Genomic DNA, 12,628 nt, shown 5'->3' with positions numbered 1-12,628 from the left:
AGATATCAAGCTTGAACCACTTTCATATAAAATTGGTTCTTGCTATATAATACCTTGCTAAATACTCTGCCACATAATTCTGATGTCCTATAACCTAAGGCTACAGTTTTCTCTACCAATATCTGCTGTTGTTCACATTTTGCATTTAAAACAAAGATTCATAACCCCTGTTCAGCTGTCACTAAACCTCATTATCCAGCTGTAGTCCAATGTCAGCTCAATGTTCTAAACATTTGGAATACTATAATATTGGTATAATTGAGGGAAATCCTTCTTGTTCTTTAAAACAAAACCCAGCTAGTAACAAGTGTTTAATGTAGGTGCGTATTTGTGCACAAAAGATACTTCATGCCTGCAGGGTGTGCAACGCATTACAAATCATTGTGCTAAGAACTTATTGATTTGAGAACTTGCCAATGAAAATCAAATGTGTGATCCATATTGCAAATCTGAGAAATATTTTTTTTTTACCATTGAAAATTGAGAAGCAGCACATTGCATTTATAATTCAATTTAAAAAAAGGCCATTCTATTTCTTTTTGTCATCTTCTCCAAAATAAAAAAAAGTCTAATTACAGGCTGCAAAGAAGTCATTTGTTCTTCTTTAGGAAGTTTTGGATTCTGTCTGTAATTTCAAGAGCGCTCTTTCCTCTCCATTGCTCCAAGGATCACAATGGCCCTCTCTCTTGCCATTATCTTAAAATTCAGCTGTTGATTTTCTCTGTCATAATTTATCATTTTGACTTATGTGTCTCTCTGCCTCCCCCTCCTCCTTAAAAACAAAACAGTTTTGTGTATAAATCCCAGTGGCACGGCACAGAAGAAATATAGCTACCTGTAACAATTTGACAGCATTTCAGTAACAATTATCCAGCCGGATAAAATAACAACCTCTTTTTCCTGGCTGCTAGGAAAAGTAATGATAAAGCTTAAATGATTTGTCGATGCAGAGAAAATATTTTTATTTATTTAATGACGAGGTCTAAGAATCTGCAAAAGGTGCTAGTGAAAAATATTTAAATGCAAGGCAGGTTTCTTTTTTTTCAACCCTAAATTTTATTTCTCTGGCATCAAGGACTATTGTGACAGTCCTTCATACACTTGATTGAGCCGGGAAAACACATGGGACTGTATCTTAGACACTGAATGCAGAACATGTAGTCCTCAGAAAGCCGAACAGTCTCAAGGAGGAATAAATAATCATTCAGCAGCTTATTTTGCAAGACAGTTTAACCCATTGGTTACTATTTAGCCAGATCATCTGCTGTTACTGAAATGAACAGGAAATCATTGAACAAAAGTTAGATGTTTTGCTCCTTTTATCATAAAAAGTGTGAATATCAAAACAAAAATATGAAAGCGAGCAGAAAAAAAAAAATGTGTGGCAAAAGCATAGCATTGCTTTAGGCTGTTTCATTGATGTACTGAGCATTTTGCTGGGCACACTGAATCCAAGCTGTCTTCATGGCCAGCACATTTAGTTTTAGAAGACTAGAACACAAGTTACAAAGCTGAGGAGCTATATGATCAGGAGGTCCCAGAGTTAGTCAGGCAAAATAATTGTGACTGTAAATTGCAACCTGAAAAAAAACCTCAGAGAATAAAGTTGTTAATTTGTTGTCAACAAGCACTGGATACACGTGAGTGCTTGATCTTTCTTGACAAGGTGCCAATAACAGTGAAATGTTACTTCTATAAATGTGGGTTTCTTAATCTTTACAATACAGCACATGACAATAAATACAAAAACAGTTGTTTTAGATGAATATTGTTTTCTTGGTAACAAGGCAAATAAACCTTAGCACATGTAAAACAACAGAAACAAAGAGCTTTTCTGCCTCTTTTACTAAATGTAAAATCACCCAATTGGCTCCTTTTTTGGTTTTAATGTTTAGAGGCCTATTTATCAAAGCGTCAACTGAAAATACACTGGAATTCCGGGTCTTAATTGTTGCGAGATTGATCCGCTGTAATTATCAAAGCGTCAAAATCAGCAAATGTTGAAATTTGTGACGTAACATACGATCCCGCAATCTCAATCCGATGCGAGTTGAAATCGATGCGAGTTGAAAACCCATGGATTTCGAGCGGATTCGTGTTCATTCGCCCTCCTATTTGACACTATTTGTAGCTCTCACAAAGTTATCAAAATTTACACAGTTATGCTCGCGTCTTTTCCGACTCAGCGTACCTGGTTTTCAATCCGCCACACTTCAGGTCGCGGATGCCATAGAACTCAATGGGAGTCGGAGAACACAGAAAGCTTATGTTCGATGCTGCAAGAGAATGAAGTATACTACATAATAAAAGTAAATTAGAAACGTTATCAAAATTGTATACCTTTTCCAAATCAAACAATATTATTGCTCCACATTTGGTGCGCTAGTAGATATAGGGATAAAAATGAAATATACATTACTACTGATGGATTATGCTACAACTTTGCCTCTCATTAGAAATCAAGGGGGCAATATTATTTCTACATATTTGGTGCAAAGTTTTGCCCCAAATTTGTCGCACTAATAGATATAGAGATAAAAATGAAATAAATGCACAACATAATATAGCTAACTTCCTTTTTATTTTTTAGAAAAATCTATGTGCACCATGTTTAAGCCATGTAATACAAGTCCCACTCTCCACTTCGCGCCATATTTGACGCAACAATTTTCGCACCATTTAAGCCATGTAATACAAGTCCCACTATCCACTTCGCGCCATATTTGACACAACACTTTTCGCACCATTTAAGCCATGTAATATAAGTCCCACTCTCCACTTCGCGCCATATTTGACGCAACACTTTTCGCCCCATTTATCACGCAAACTCATAAATAACCCGCACACTAGTGAATTTTTTCACCAAAATAATGATTTATGACATAAGCCAATCTGATTCAAATACACATTATAAACTATCACTAACGAATCAAATTGCTCGATACTTGTGTCATTGATCACTCATCAGAACTTGTAAGTGCCATTTGTTACATTGTGTATTATACTTTGAAAGTATATGTGAAATTAGTATTAAAGATAAACATTGATGCTGACATTAGGACACACAGTGTAATATTTTAGACAAGAATTTTAAATTTAGAATTGATGTTTAATTCATTAGAAAGGATAGCCCACCTAACTTTAAACTGTCATGAATCAGTTACAGCAGAAATTAAAATCACCTCTTTACTGGCATGCTATTTTCAGTGTATTTCTTCCTTCTCTTGAATTTCTTTTTCAGTAAGAAATGTCATCTTATATTATATGCCAGCCCATTTTATAACACCTGTGAAGGGGTGGTTTTTAAAACTAGATTGCAATCAGGAGGGGTTAGAGAGGTGCAAAGAGAAACCTGGCCCAGCTCTTAAAGGAAGAAAGTTCTCCAGCTTGTGATAAACAAAGATGACCTTTATTCTGCATAGAGGGTCCAAATCAGCAACGTTTTGGGCAGACACAGCCCTTTTTCAAGCTTAAAAAGGGCTGTGTCTGCCCGAAACGTTGCTGATTTGGACCCTGTATGCACAATAAAGGGCGTCTTTGTTTATCACAAGCTGGAGAACTTTCTTTCTTATTGATCTTGTTGGGCTTGGTAAGCCCTCTCTGTGTCTTGTGAGTGGTGGGTGCTGTATTCCATTTGCTTGTTCCAGCTCTTAAAGGGACAGGAAACCCCAAAATATTCTTTCATGATTTGGATAGAACATACAATTTTAAACAACTTTCCCATTCACTTCTATTATCAAATCTGCTTCATTCTCTTGCTATCATTTACTGAAGGAACAGCATTGCACTACTGGCAGCTAGCTGAACACATCTATTTAGCCAATCACAAGAGACAAATGTGTGCAGGCACCAAATAACAGCTAGTTCCCACTAGTGCAACTTAAATTTGTAATTTCCTATGCCTTTAAAATATCCATAGATTGCAAATAAATACATATGATACTCTGATTACATGTTATGTTTGCAATTTTTCTTGCTCAGAATAATAAAACATCTACAATATATACATATAGTGGTATAAATAAACACAGAGATATGACAGGCAACATTCCTTAGAACAAAAAAAGGAACTTTGGGACATGTAAATTTGTTTGCAAAAGATTTCTGACATAACATATATATATATATATATATATATATATATATATATATATATATATATATATATATATATATATATATATATATATATGTGTGTGTGTGTGTGTGCGTATATACATACTAAAATATGTATGTCCAATATTAAAAATAATTCTACTCTCCACTTTGCTACTTGCTATATTCACAATTAGTCCTGCTCAGAAAAAGAATACATTTACACTATATACAATAATGTGCTAAAGAGAAATGTGCTTGTTCGTGGACAGTAATGAAATGGTATTATTATTATTATTATTATAGGTTATTTGTAGAGCGCCAACAGATTCCGCAGCGCTATAAACAAAAGCGGAGTACAACAAAACAATTATAGGGATCAAATGGGTAGAGGGCCCTGCCAAGAGTTGCACTGCTGTAGTCAGCTCTTAAGAAGGTGATCTACAAACAGCTGGACTCTTAGGCTTACATGCTAAGGGGGGTCAGGGGATAGCAATGGAGGAGAGGAACTGGTATAAAGAAAGGTTAGCGTAGGTTGTATGCATCCCTGAACAGTAGAGTCTTTAGGGAGCACTTGAAGCTTTTAAAACTAGGGGAGAGTCTTGTGGAGCAAGGCAGATAGTTCCACAAGATGGGAGCCAGTCTGGAGAAGTCCTGTAAACGGGAGTGTGATGAGGTGACAAGAGAGGAGCAGAGCGAAGGGGACGGGAGGGAGAGTATCTGGAGACAAGGTCTGAGATATAGGGGGGATCAGTGCAGTTGAGGGCTTTGTATGTCAGAATGAGAATTTTGTGTTTGATCCTAGAGGCAAGAGGAAGCCTGTGAAGGGATTGGCAGAGAGGTGCAGCAGATGAAGAGCATCGTGTAAGGAAGATGAGTCTGGCAGAGGCATTCATTATGGATTGTAAAGGAGCTAGGTGGCAGGTGGGGAGACCAGAGAGGACAGAGTTGCAGTAATCGAGGCGGGAAAGAATGAGAGAGTGGATTAAAATCTTAGTTGTGTCTTGTGTAAGGAAGTGTCTAATTTTAGAGATGTTTTTAAGGTGGAAGCGGCAGGCTTTAGCCAATGACTGAATGTTAGGAGTGAAAGAAAGATCTGAGTCAAATGGTATAAATAAATTTGGGAAAAGCCCGAATAGCTGTGACATCGATGACTGTTAGTTAACACCAGTCCAATGCTCTTTGCACCGTACTTGACGCGCGTGTTTTTGACTGCTTTTTTTATAAATTAGGAGATTGTATTCAGATCCGCAGCCGCAATGTTTGGCGAGCGTATTGATGCCCAAGAATGCAACATAGTTGACACTTTGATAAATATTCCCCTCAGAATCTTCATGTCCTATAAAAACATTTTTTCTGAAATTTTACTTTGCTTTATAGGCCTATTTTCTTAATGTGGCTCAAAACATTATTTCTAAAAAAACAAAATATATAAACTACACCCTAATAAAATATTTAGGGGCCGAATTATCAAGCTCTGAATGGAGCTTGATGCCCCTGTTTCTGCGCTGGAAACAACAGTTATGAAGCAGTGGTCTTTAGACAGCTGTTTCATAACTGGTCCGCCTGCTCTGAGGCTGCGGACATCAATCCGCCCAATCCTATACGATCGGGCAGCTTGACACCCCCTGCTAGTGGCTAATTTGCTGCAAATCTGCAGGGGGGCATTGCACAAGCAGTTCACCAGAACTGCTTGTACAATGATAAATTCCGATAGCCTATGCAGTTGGCATCTGTCGATGTCTGTCAGACATGATCCGCTGAGGGGATCATGTGGGACAGACCAATGATAAATCAACCCCAAAGTAACAGTGTTTATAGACTTACCTTATGTTTTTTTTGGATGTATGTAAACATTCTTGCCAAATATTTCAATTTTCCTGGGATAGATCTAGGTGCCGATTTACTAATTTGCGGGTGGACATGATCCACTGTAGTTGCCCAAGAATGCAACATAGTGCTAAGCTCTACTTGAGGCTTTGAATAAAACTAACTTGGTGGGTCTGGCCTTACAGTTTCTACTGGGTAGCTTATCATACATCAAAAATCATCCATGAGATTTAAGTGTGTGCTCAGTCTACAATCAATTCACTTCTTGATTTTTAAACAATAAAAAACAGCAATATATATATATTTAATCTATGTTTTAAATAACATAGAGCAAGATTACAAGTTGTGCGATATAGCCATAGCGTAAACACCACGCAAAATGGGGCTGTACCGCTATTTCTATACTGCAGCCATTACAAGTTACAAAAAACCTTTCTTTTGTCGGGCAGTATGGTGGGCTAAGCCCCATACCGGACCAAAAAAATGTTTCAATTTGTGTGCTCATGTACGGTTTCAAAGAAATATAGAGGGCTATAGGAGCGCTTGGGATACCTAATAGGAATCTTAGCTGAGTAGGGTCAAAGGTATTTAAACCAAACCAAATGTTTATAGATGGTTTTAAAATACGTATTTATTACACAATGTTAAAAACAATATCATAAAATATAATATCGGTATGCAAATGGTATATATAATTTTACCATGATATATATGTAGTATAGAGTATTAGCCCTATCTGAACATACAGTATAGATGTAGTATAGAGTATTAACCCTATCTGAACATATACCTCTATCTGACAATTTGAATATAAGATCGCTTCACAAATAATTTAAATTCTATGGTTCACGGTATGTGGTTCAAACCTTAGGAGACTTTTCAGCCATGAGATAAAAAACACATAAGATAAAAAAACAACATATATGAATTCCCAATATAAGTGATAACGTGGTTAACCTTGAAAAAGGAAAAAATGTGTAAAAAATGAAAAAAGTTTTTCCAAAAAAACAAAAAATAAATGCCGGTGTACACCTTTAAAGGCTTTAGTGTGGATGTCCTTGCAAATAGTGACAAAATCGTGAAAAAAAAAATATATAATTGTGAAAAAAGTCTTAATTCAATCTGATGTTCTTTGTGTGACAGTTTATATCCGATATGTGTTGATGTCAATGTTCTTGTAAATGATGTTTGAATCCTAATATTCCTTTAGTCCAAATGTCGATATTCACAGATTCTTCTATGTCCTAAATAGAAGAAAATAGACAAACATAGTGCAATATGCCCATCCAAATGTGGCTTAATAGGTATAGAACTCACCGATTGGGGACCTGAGCCTTCAATATCAGTTCACAATCTACGCGTTTCGATCTCAGCAGGATCGAAACGCGTAGATTGTGAACTGATATTGAAGGCTCAGGTCCCCAATCGGTGAGTTCTATACCTATTAAGCCACATTTGGATGGGCATATTGCACTATGTTTGTCTATTTTCTTCTATTTAGGACATAGAAGAATCTGTGAATATCGACATTTGGACTAAAGGAATATTAGGATTCAAACATCATTTACAAGAACATTGACATCAACACATATCGGATATAAACTGTCACACAAAGAACATCAGATTGAATTAAGACTTTTTTCACAATTATATATTTTTTTTTCACGATTTTGTCACTATTTGCAAGGACAGCCACACTAAAGCCTTTAAAGGTGTACACCGGCTTTTATTTTTTGTTTTTTTGGAAAAACTTTTTTCATTTTTTACACATTTTTTCCTTTTTCAAGGTTAACCACGTTATCACTTATATTGGGAATTCATATATGTTGTTTTTTTATCTTATGTGTTTTTTATCTCATGGCTGAAAAGTCTCCTAAGGTTTGAACCACATACCGTGAACCATAGAATTTAAATTATTTGTGAAGCGATCTTATATTCAAATTGTCAGATAGAGGTATATGTTCAGATAGGGTTAATACTCTATACTACATCTATACTGTATGTTCAGATAGGGCTAATACTCTATACTACATATATATCATGGTAAAATTATATATACCATTTGCATACCGATTTTATATTTTATGATATTGTTTTTAACATTGTGTAATAAATACGTATTTTAAAACCATCTATAAACATTTGGTTTGGTTTAAATACCTTTGACCCTACTCAGCTAAGATTCCTATTAGGTATCCCAAGCGCTCCTATAGCCCTCTATATTTCTTTGATACTCTAAAGGTCTGGTCAAGAGATCTTGCACTCAGGAGCTGGAGTAGTAGTATTTTGGCGCTGGAGAAACCTACACTATCTATCTCATGTACGGTTTCTCCCATAGAGATCAATGGAGAAAAAGTGTTGGACAAAAAAACCTAAACCTGCAATTGTGAAATGGCGATTGCATTAATGCCTTCCCAATTGAAGTCTATGGAGAAAAGAAAGTTGTTCAAAAAACTAACACCCTAACATAAACCTCTAGTCTAAAAACCCTAAACCACCATCCCCACATCGCCAACACTAAATAAAGTTATTAGCCCCTAAACCATCATCCCCCCACATCACCAACACTAAAAAAAGTTATTAACCCCTAATCTGCCGACCCCCACATCCCTACTACTAAAATAAAACTATTAACTCCTGAACTGCTGGCCAACCACATCGCCAACACTAAATAAAGTTATTAACCCCTAATCTGCTGACCCCCACATCCCTACTACTAAAATAAAACTATTAACTCCTGAACTGCTGGCCAACCACATCGCCAACACTAAATAAACTCTAGTTTGTCCTAGACTTAGAAACAATGCCCAAACTCCCCTTTAATGCCACCCACAATAAATTATCTCTAAGCTGCCACCATTTAAGATTATATTATTTGGGAAATCTTAAGGAAAACCCAAGCTAATAAGTTTAATTCCTGAAAACAATTTAGCAAAAAATATTATAAAATCACAGTCTTAATACTACCATTCTCTTTCAGTAACACGGTTCAAATATTAGACAAAGGCAAAAGCTTAATAAGTGAATGTTTATTATGCGAAAAATGGTGCACAGTGCATTATTAATAAAAATATGTTAACAAATATAATATAATATATTATACACAAGCAAACAGTTTTAAAATAAAATGGAGAAATAACAGACTTTATACTTTACCTGCTTAAAGGGCCACTAAACCCAAAATCTTTCTTTCATGATCCAGATAGAGAATAGAAATTTAAACAACATTACAATTTACTTCTATTATTTATTTTGCAATTTTTTTTAGATATCCTTAGTTGAAGAAAAAGCAATGCACATGGTGAGCCAATCACACGAGGCTTCTATGTGCAGCAACCAATCAGCAGCTCCTGAGCATATCTAGATATGCTTTTCGGCAAAGAATATCCAGAGAATAAAACAAATTGGATAATATAAGTAAATTAGAAAACATAATTTATGTAAGAACTTACCTGATAAATTCATTTCTTTCATATTAGCAAGAGTCCATGAGCTAGTGACGTATGGGATATACATTCCTACCAGGAGGGGCAAAGTTTCCCAAACCTCAAAATGCCTACAAATACACCCCTCACCACACCCACAAATCAGTTTAACGCATAGCCAAGAAGTGGGGTGATAAGAAAAAAGTGCGAAAGCATAAAAATTAAGGAATTGGAATAATTGTGCTTTATACAAAAAAATCATAACCACCACAAAAAAAGGTGGGCCTCATGGACTCTTGCTAATATGAAAGAAATGAATTTATCAGGTAAGTTCTTACATAAATTATGTTTTCTTTCATGTAATTAGCAAGAGTCCATGAGCTAGTGACGTATGGGATAATGAATACCCAAGATGTGGATCTTCCACGCAAGAGTCACTAGAGAGGGAGGGATAAAATAAAGACAGCCAATTCCGCTGAAAATAATCAACACCCAAAACAAAGTTTAAATCTTATAATGAAAAAAACTGAAATTATAAGCAGAAGAATCAAACTGAAACAGCTGCCTGAAGTACTTTTCTACCAAAAACTGCTTCAGAAGAAGAAAACACATCAAAATGGTAGAATTTAGTAAAAGTATGCAAAGAAGACCAAGTTGCTGCTTTGCAAATCTGATCAACCGAAGCTTCATTCCTAAACGCCCAGGAAGTAGAAACTGACCTGTAGAATGAGCTGTAATCCTTTGAGGCGGAGTTTTACCCGACTCGACATAAGCATGATGAATCAAAGACTTTAACCAAAACGCCAAAGAAATGGCAGAGGCCTTCTGACCTTTCCTAGAACCGGAAAAGATAACAAATAGACTAGAAGTCTTTCGGAATTGTTTAGTAGCTTCAACATAATATTTCAAAGCTCTAACTACATCCAAAGAATGCAACGATCTTTCCTTAGAATTCTTAGGATTAGGACACAATGAGGGAACCACAATTTCTCTACTAATGTTGTTAGAATTCACAACCTTAGGTAAAAATTTCAAAGAAGTTCGCAACACTGCCTTATCCTGATGAAAAATCAGAAAAGGAGACTCACAAGAAAGAGCAGATAATTCAGAAACTCTTCTAGCAGAAGAGATGGCCAAAAGAAACAAAACTTTCCAAGAAAGTAATTTAATGTCCAGTGAATGAATAGGTTCAAACGGAGGAGCTTGAAGAGCCCCCAGAACCAAATTCAAACTCCAAGGAGGAGAAGTTGACTTAATAACAGGTTTTATACGAACCAAAGCTTGTACAAAACAATGAATATAAGGAAGACTAGCAATCTTTCTGTGAAAAAGAACAGAAAGAGCAGAGATTTGTCCTTTCAAGGAACTTGCAGACAAACCTTTATCCAAACCATCCTGAAGAAACTGTAAAATTCTAGGAATTCTAAAAGAATGCCAAGAAAAATGATGAGAAAAACACCAAGAAATGTAAATCTTCCAGACTCGATAATATATCTTCCTAGATACAGATTTACGAGCCTGTAACATAGTATTAATCACAGAGTCAGAGAAACCTCTATGACTGAGAATCAAGCGTTCAATCTCCATACCTTTAAATTTAAGGATTTGAGATCCTGATGGAAAAAAGGACCTTGCGATAGAAGGTCTGGTCTTAACGGAAGAGTCCACGGTTGGCAAGTGGCCATCCGGACAAGATCCGCATACCAAAACCTGTGAGGCCATGCTGGAGCCACCAGCAGAACAAACGAGCACTCCTTTAGAATCTTGGAAATCACTCTTGGAAGAAGAACTAGAGGCAGAAAGATATAGGCAGGATGATACTTCCAAGGAAGTGACAATGCATCCACTGCCTCCGCCTGAGGATCCCTGGATCTGGACAGATACCTGGGAAGCTTCTTGTTTAGATGAGAAGCCATCAGATCTATTTCTGGAAGTCCCCACATTTGAACAATCTGAAGAAATACCTCTGGGTGAAGAGACCATTCGCCCGGATGTAACGTTTGGCGACTGAGATAATCCGCTTCCCAATTGTCTATACCTGGGATATGAACCGCAGAAATTAGACAGGAGCTGGATTCCGCCCATACCAGTATTCGAGATACTTTTTTCATAGCCAGAGGACTGTGAGTCCCTCCTTGATGATTGACATATGCCACGGTTGTGACATTGTCCGTCTGAAAACAAATGAACGACTCTCTCTTTAGAAGAGGCCATGACTGAAGAGCTCTGAAAATTGCACGGAGTTCCAAAATGTTGATTGGTAATCTCACCTCCTGAGATTCCCAAACCCCTTGTGCTGTCAGAGACCCCCAAACAGCTCCCCAACCTGTCAGACTTGCATCTGTTGAAATCACAGTCCAGGTCGGAAGAACAAAAGAAGCCCCCTGAACTAAACGATGGTGGTCTGTCCACCACGTCAAAGAGTGTCGTACAATCGGTTTTAAAGATATTAATTGAGATATCTTTGTATAATCCCTGCACCACTGGTTCAGCATACAGAGCTGAAGAGGTCGCATGTGAAAACGAGCAAAGGGGATCGCGTCCGATGCAGCAGTCATAAGACCTTGAATTTCCATGCATAAGGCTACCGAAGGGAATGATTGAGACTGAAGGTTTCGACAAGCTGAAACCAATTTTAGACGTCTCTTGTCTGTCAGAGACAGAGTCATGGACACTGAATCTATTATCTGGAAACCTAAAAAGGTTACCCTTGTCTGAGGAATCAATGAACTTTTTGGTAAATTGATCCTCCAACCATGTTCTCGAAGAAACAATACAAGTCGATTCGTATGAGATTCTGCTAAATGTGAAGACTGAGCAAGTACCAAGATATCGTCCAAATAAGGAAATACCACAATACCCTGTTCTCTGATTACAGACAGAAGGGCACTGAGAACCTTTGTAAAAATCCTTGGAGCTGTTGCTAGGCCAAACGGCAGAGCCACAAACTGGTAATGCTTGTCTAGGAAAGAGAATCTCAGAAACTGATAGTGATCTGGATGAATCGGAATATGCAGATATGCATCCTGTAAATCTATTGTGGACATATAATGCCCTTGCTGAACAAAAGGCAGAATAGTCCTTATAGTTACCATTTTGAATGTTGGTATCCTTACATAATGATTCAATATTTTTAAATCCAGAACTGGTCTGAAGGAATTCTCCTTCTTTGGTACAATGAAGAGATTTGAGTAAAACCCCAGCCCCTGTTCCAGAACTGGAACTGGCATAATTACCCCAGCCAACTCTAGATCTGAAATACATTTCAGAAATGCTTG

The sequence above is a fragment of the Bombina bombina genome, chromosome 2, assembly GCF_027579735.1.
Source record: "Bombina bombina isolate aBomBom1 chromosome 2, aBomBom1.pri, whole genome shotgun sequence".
Classification (NCBI taxonomy): Eukaryota; Metazoa; Chordata; class Amphibia; order Anura; family Bombinatoridae; genus Bombina; species Bombina bombina.
The sequence above is the reverse complement of the archived record's forward strand: the minus strand, read 5'-3'. Positions refer to the sequence as shown.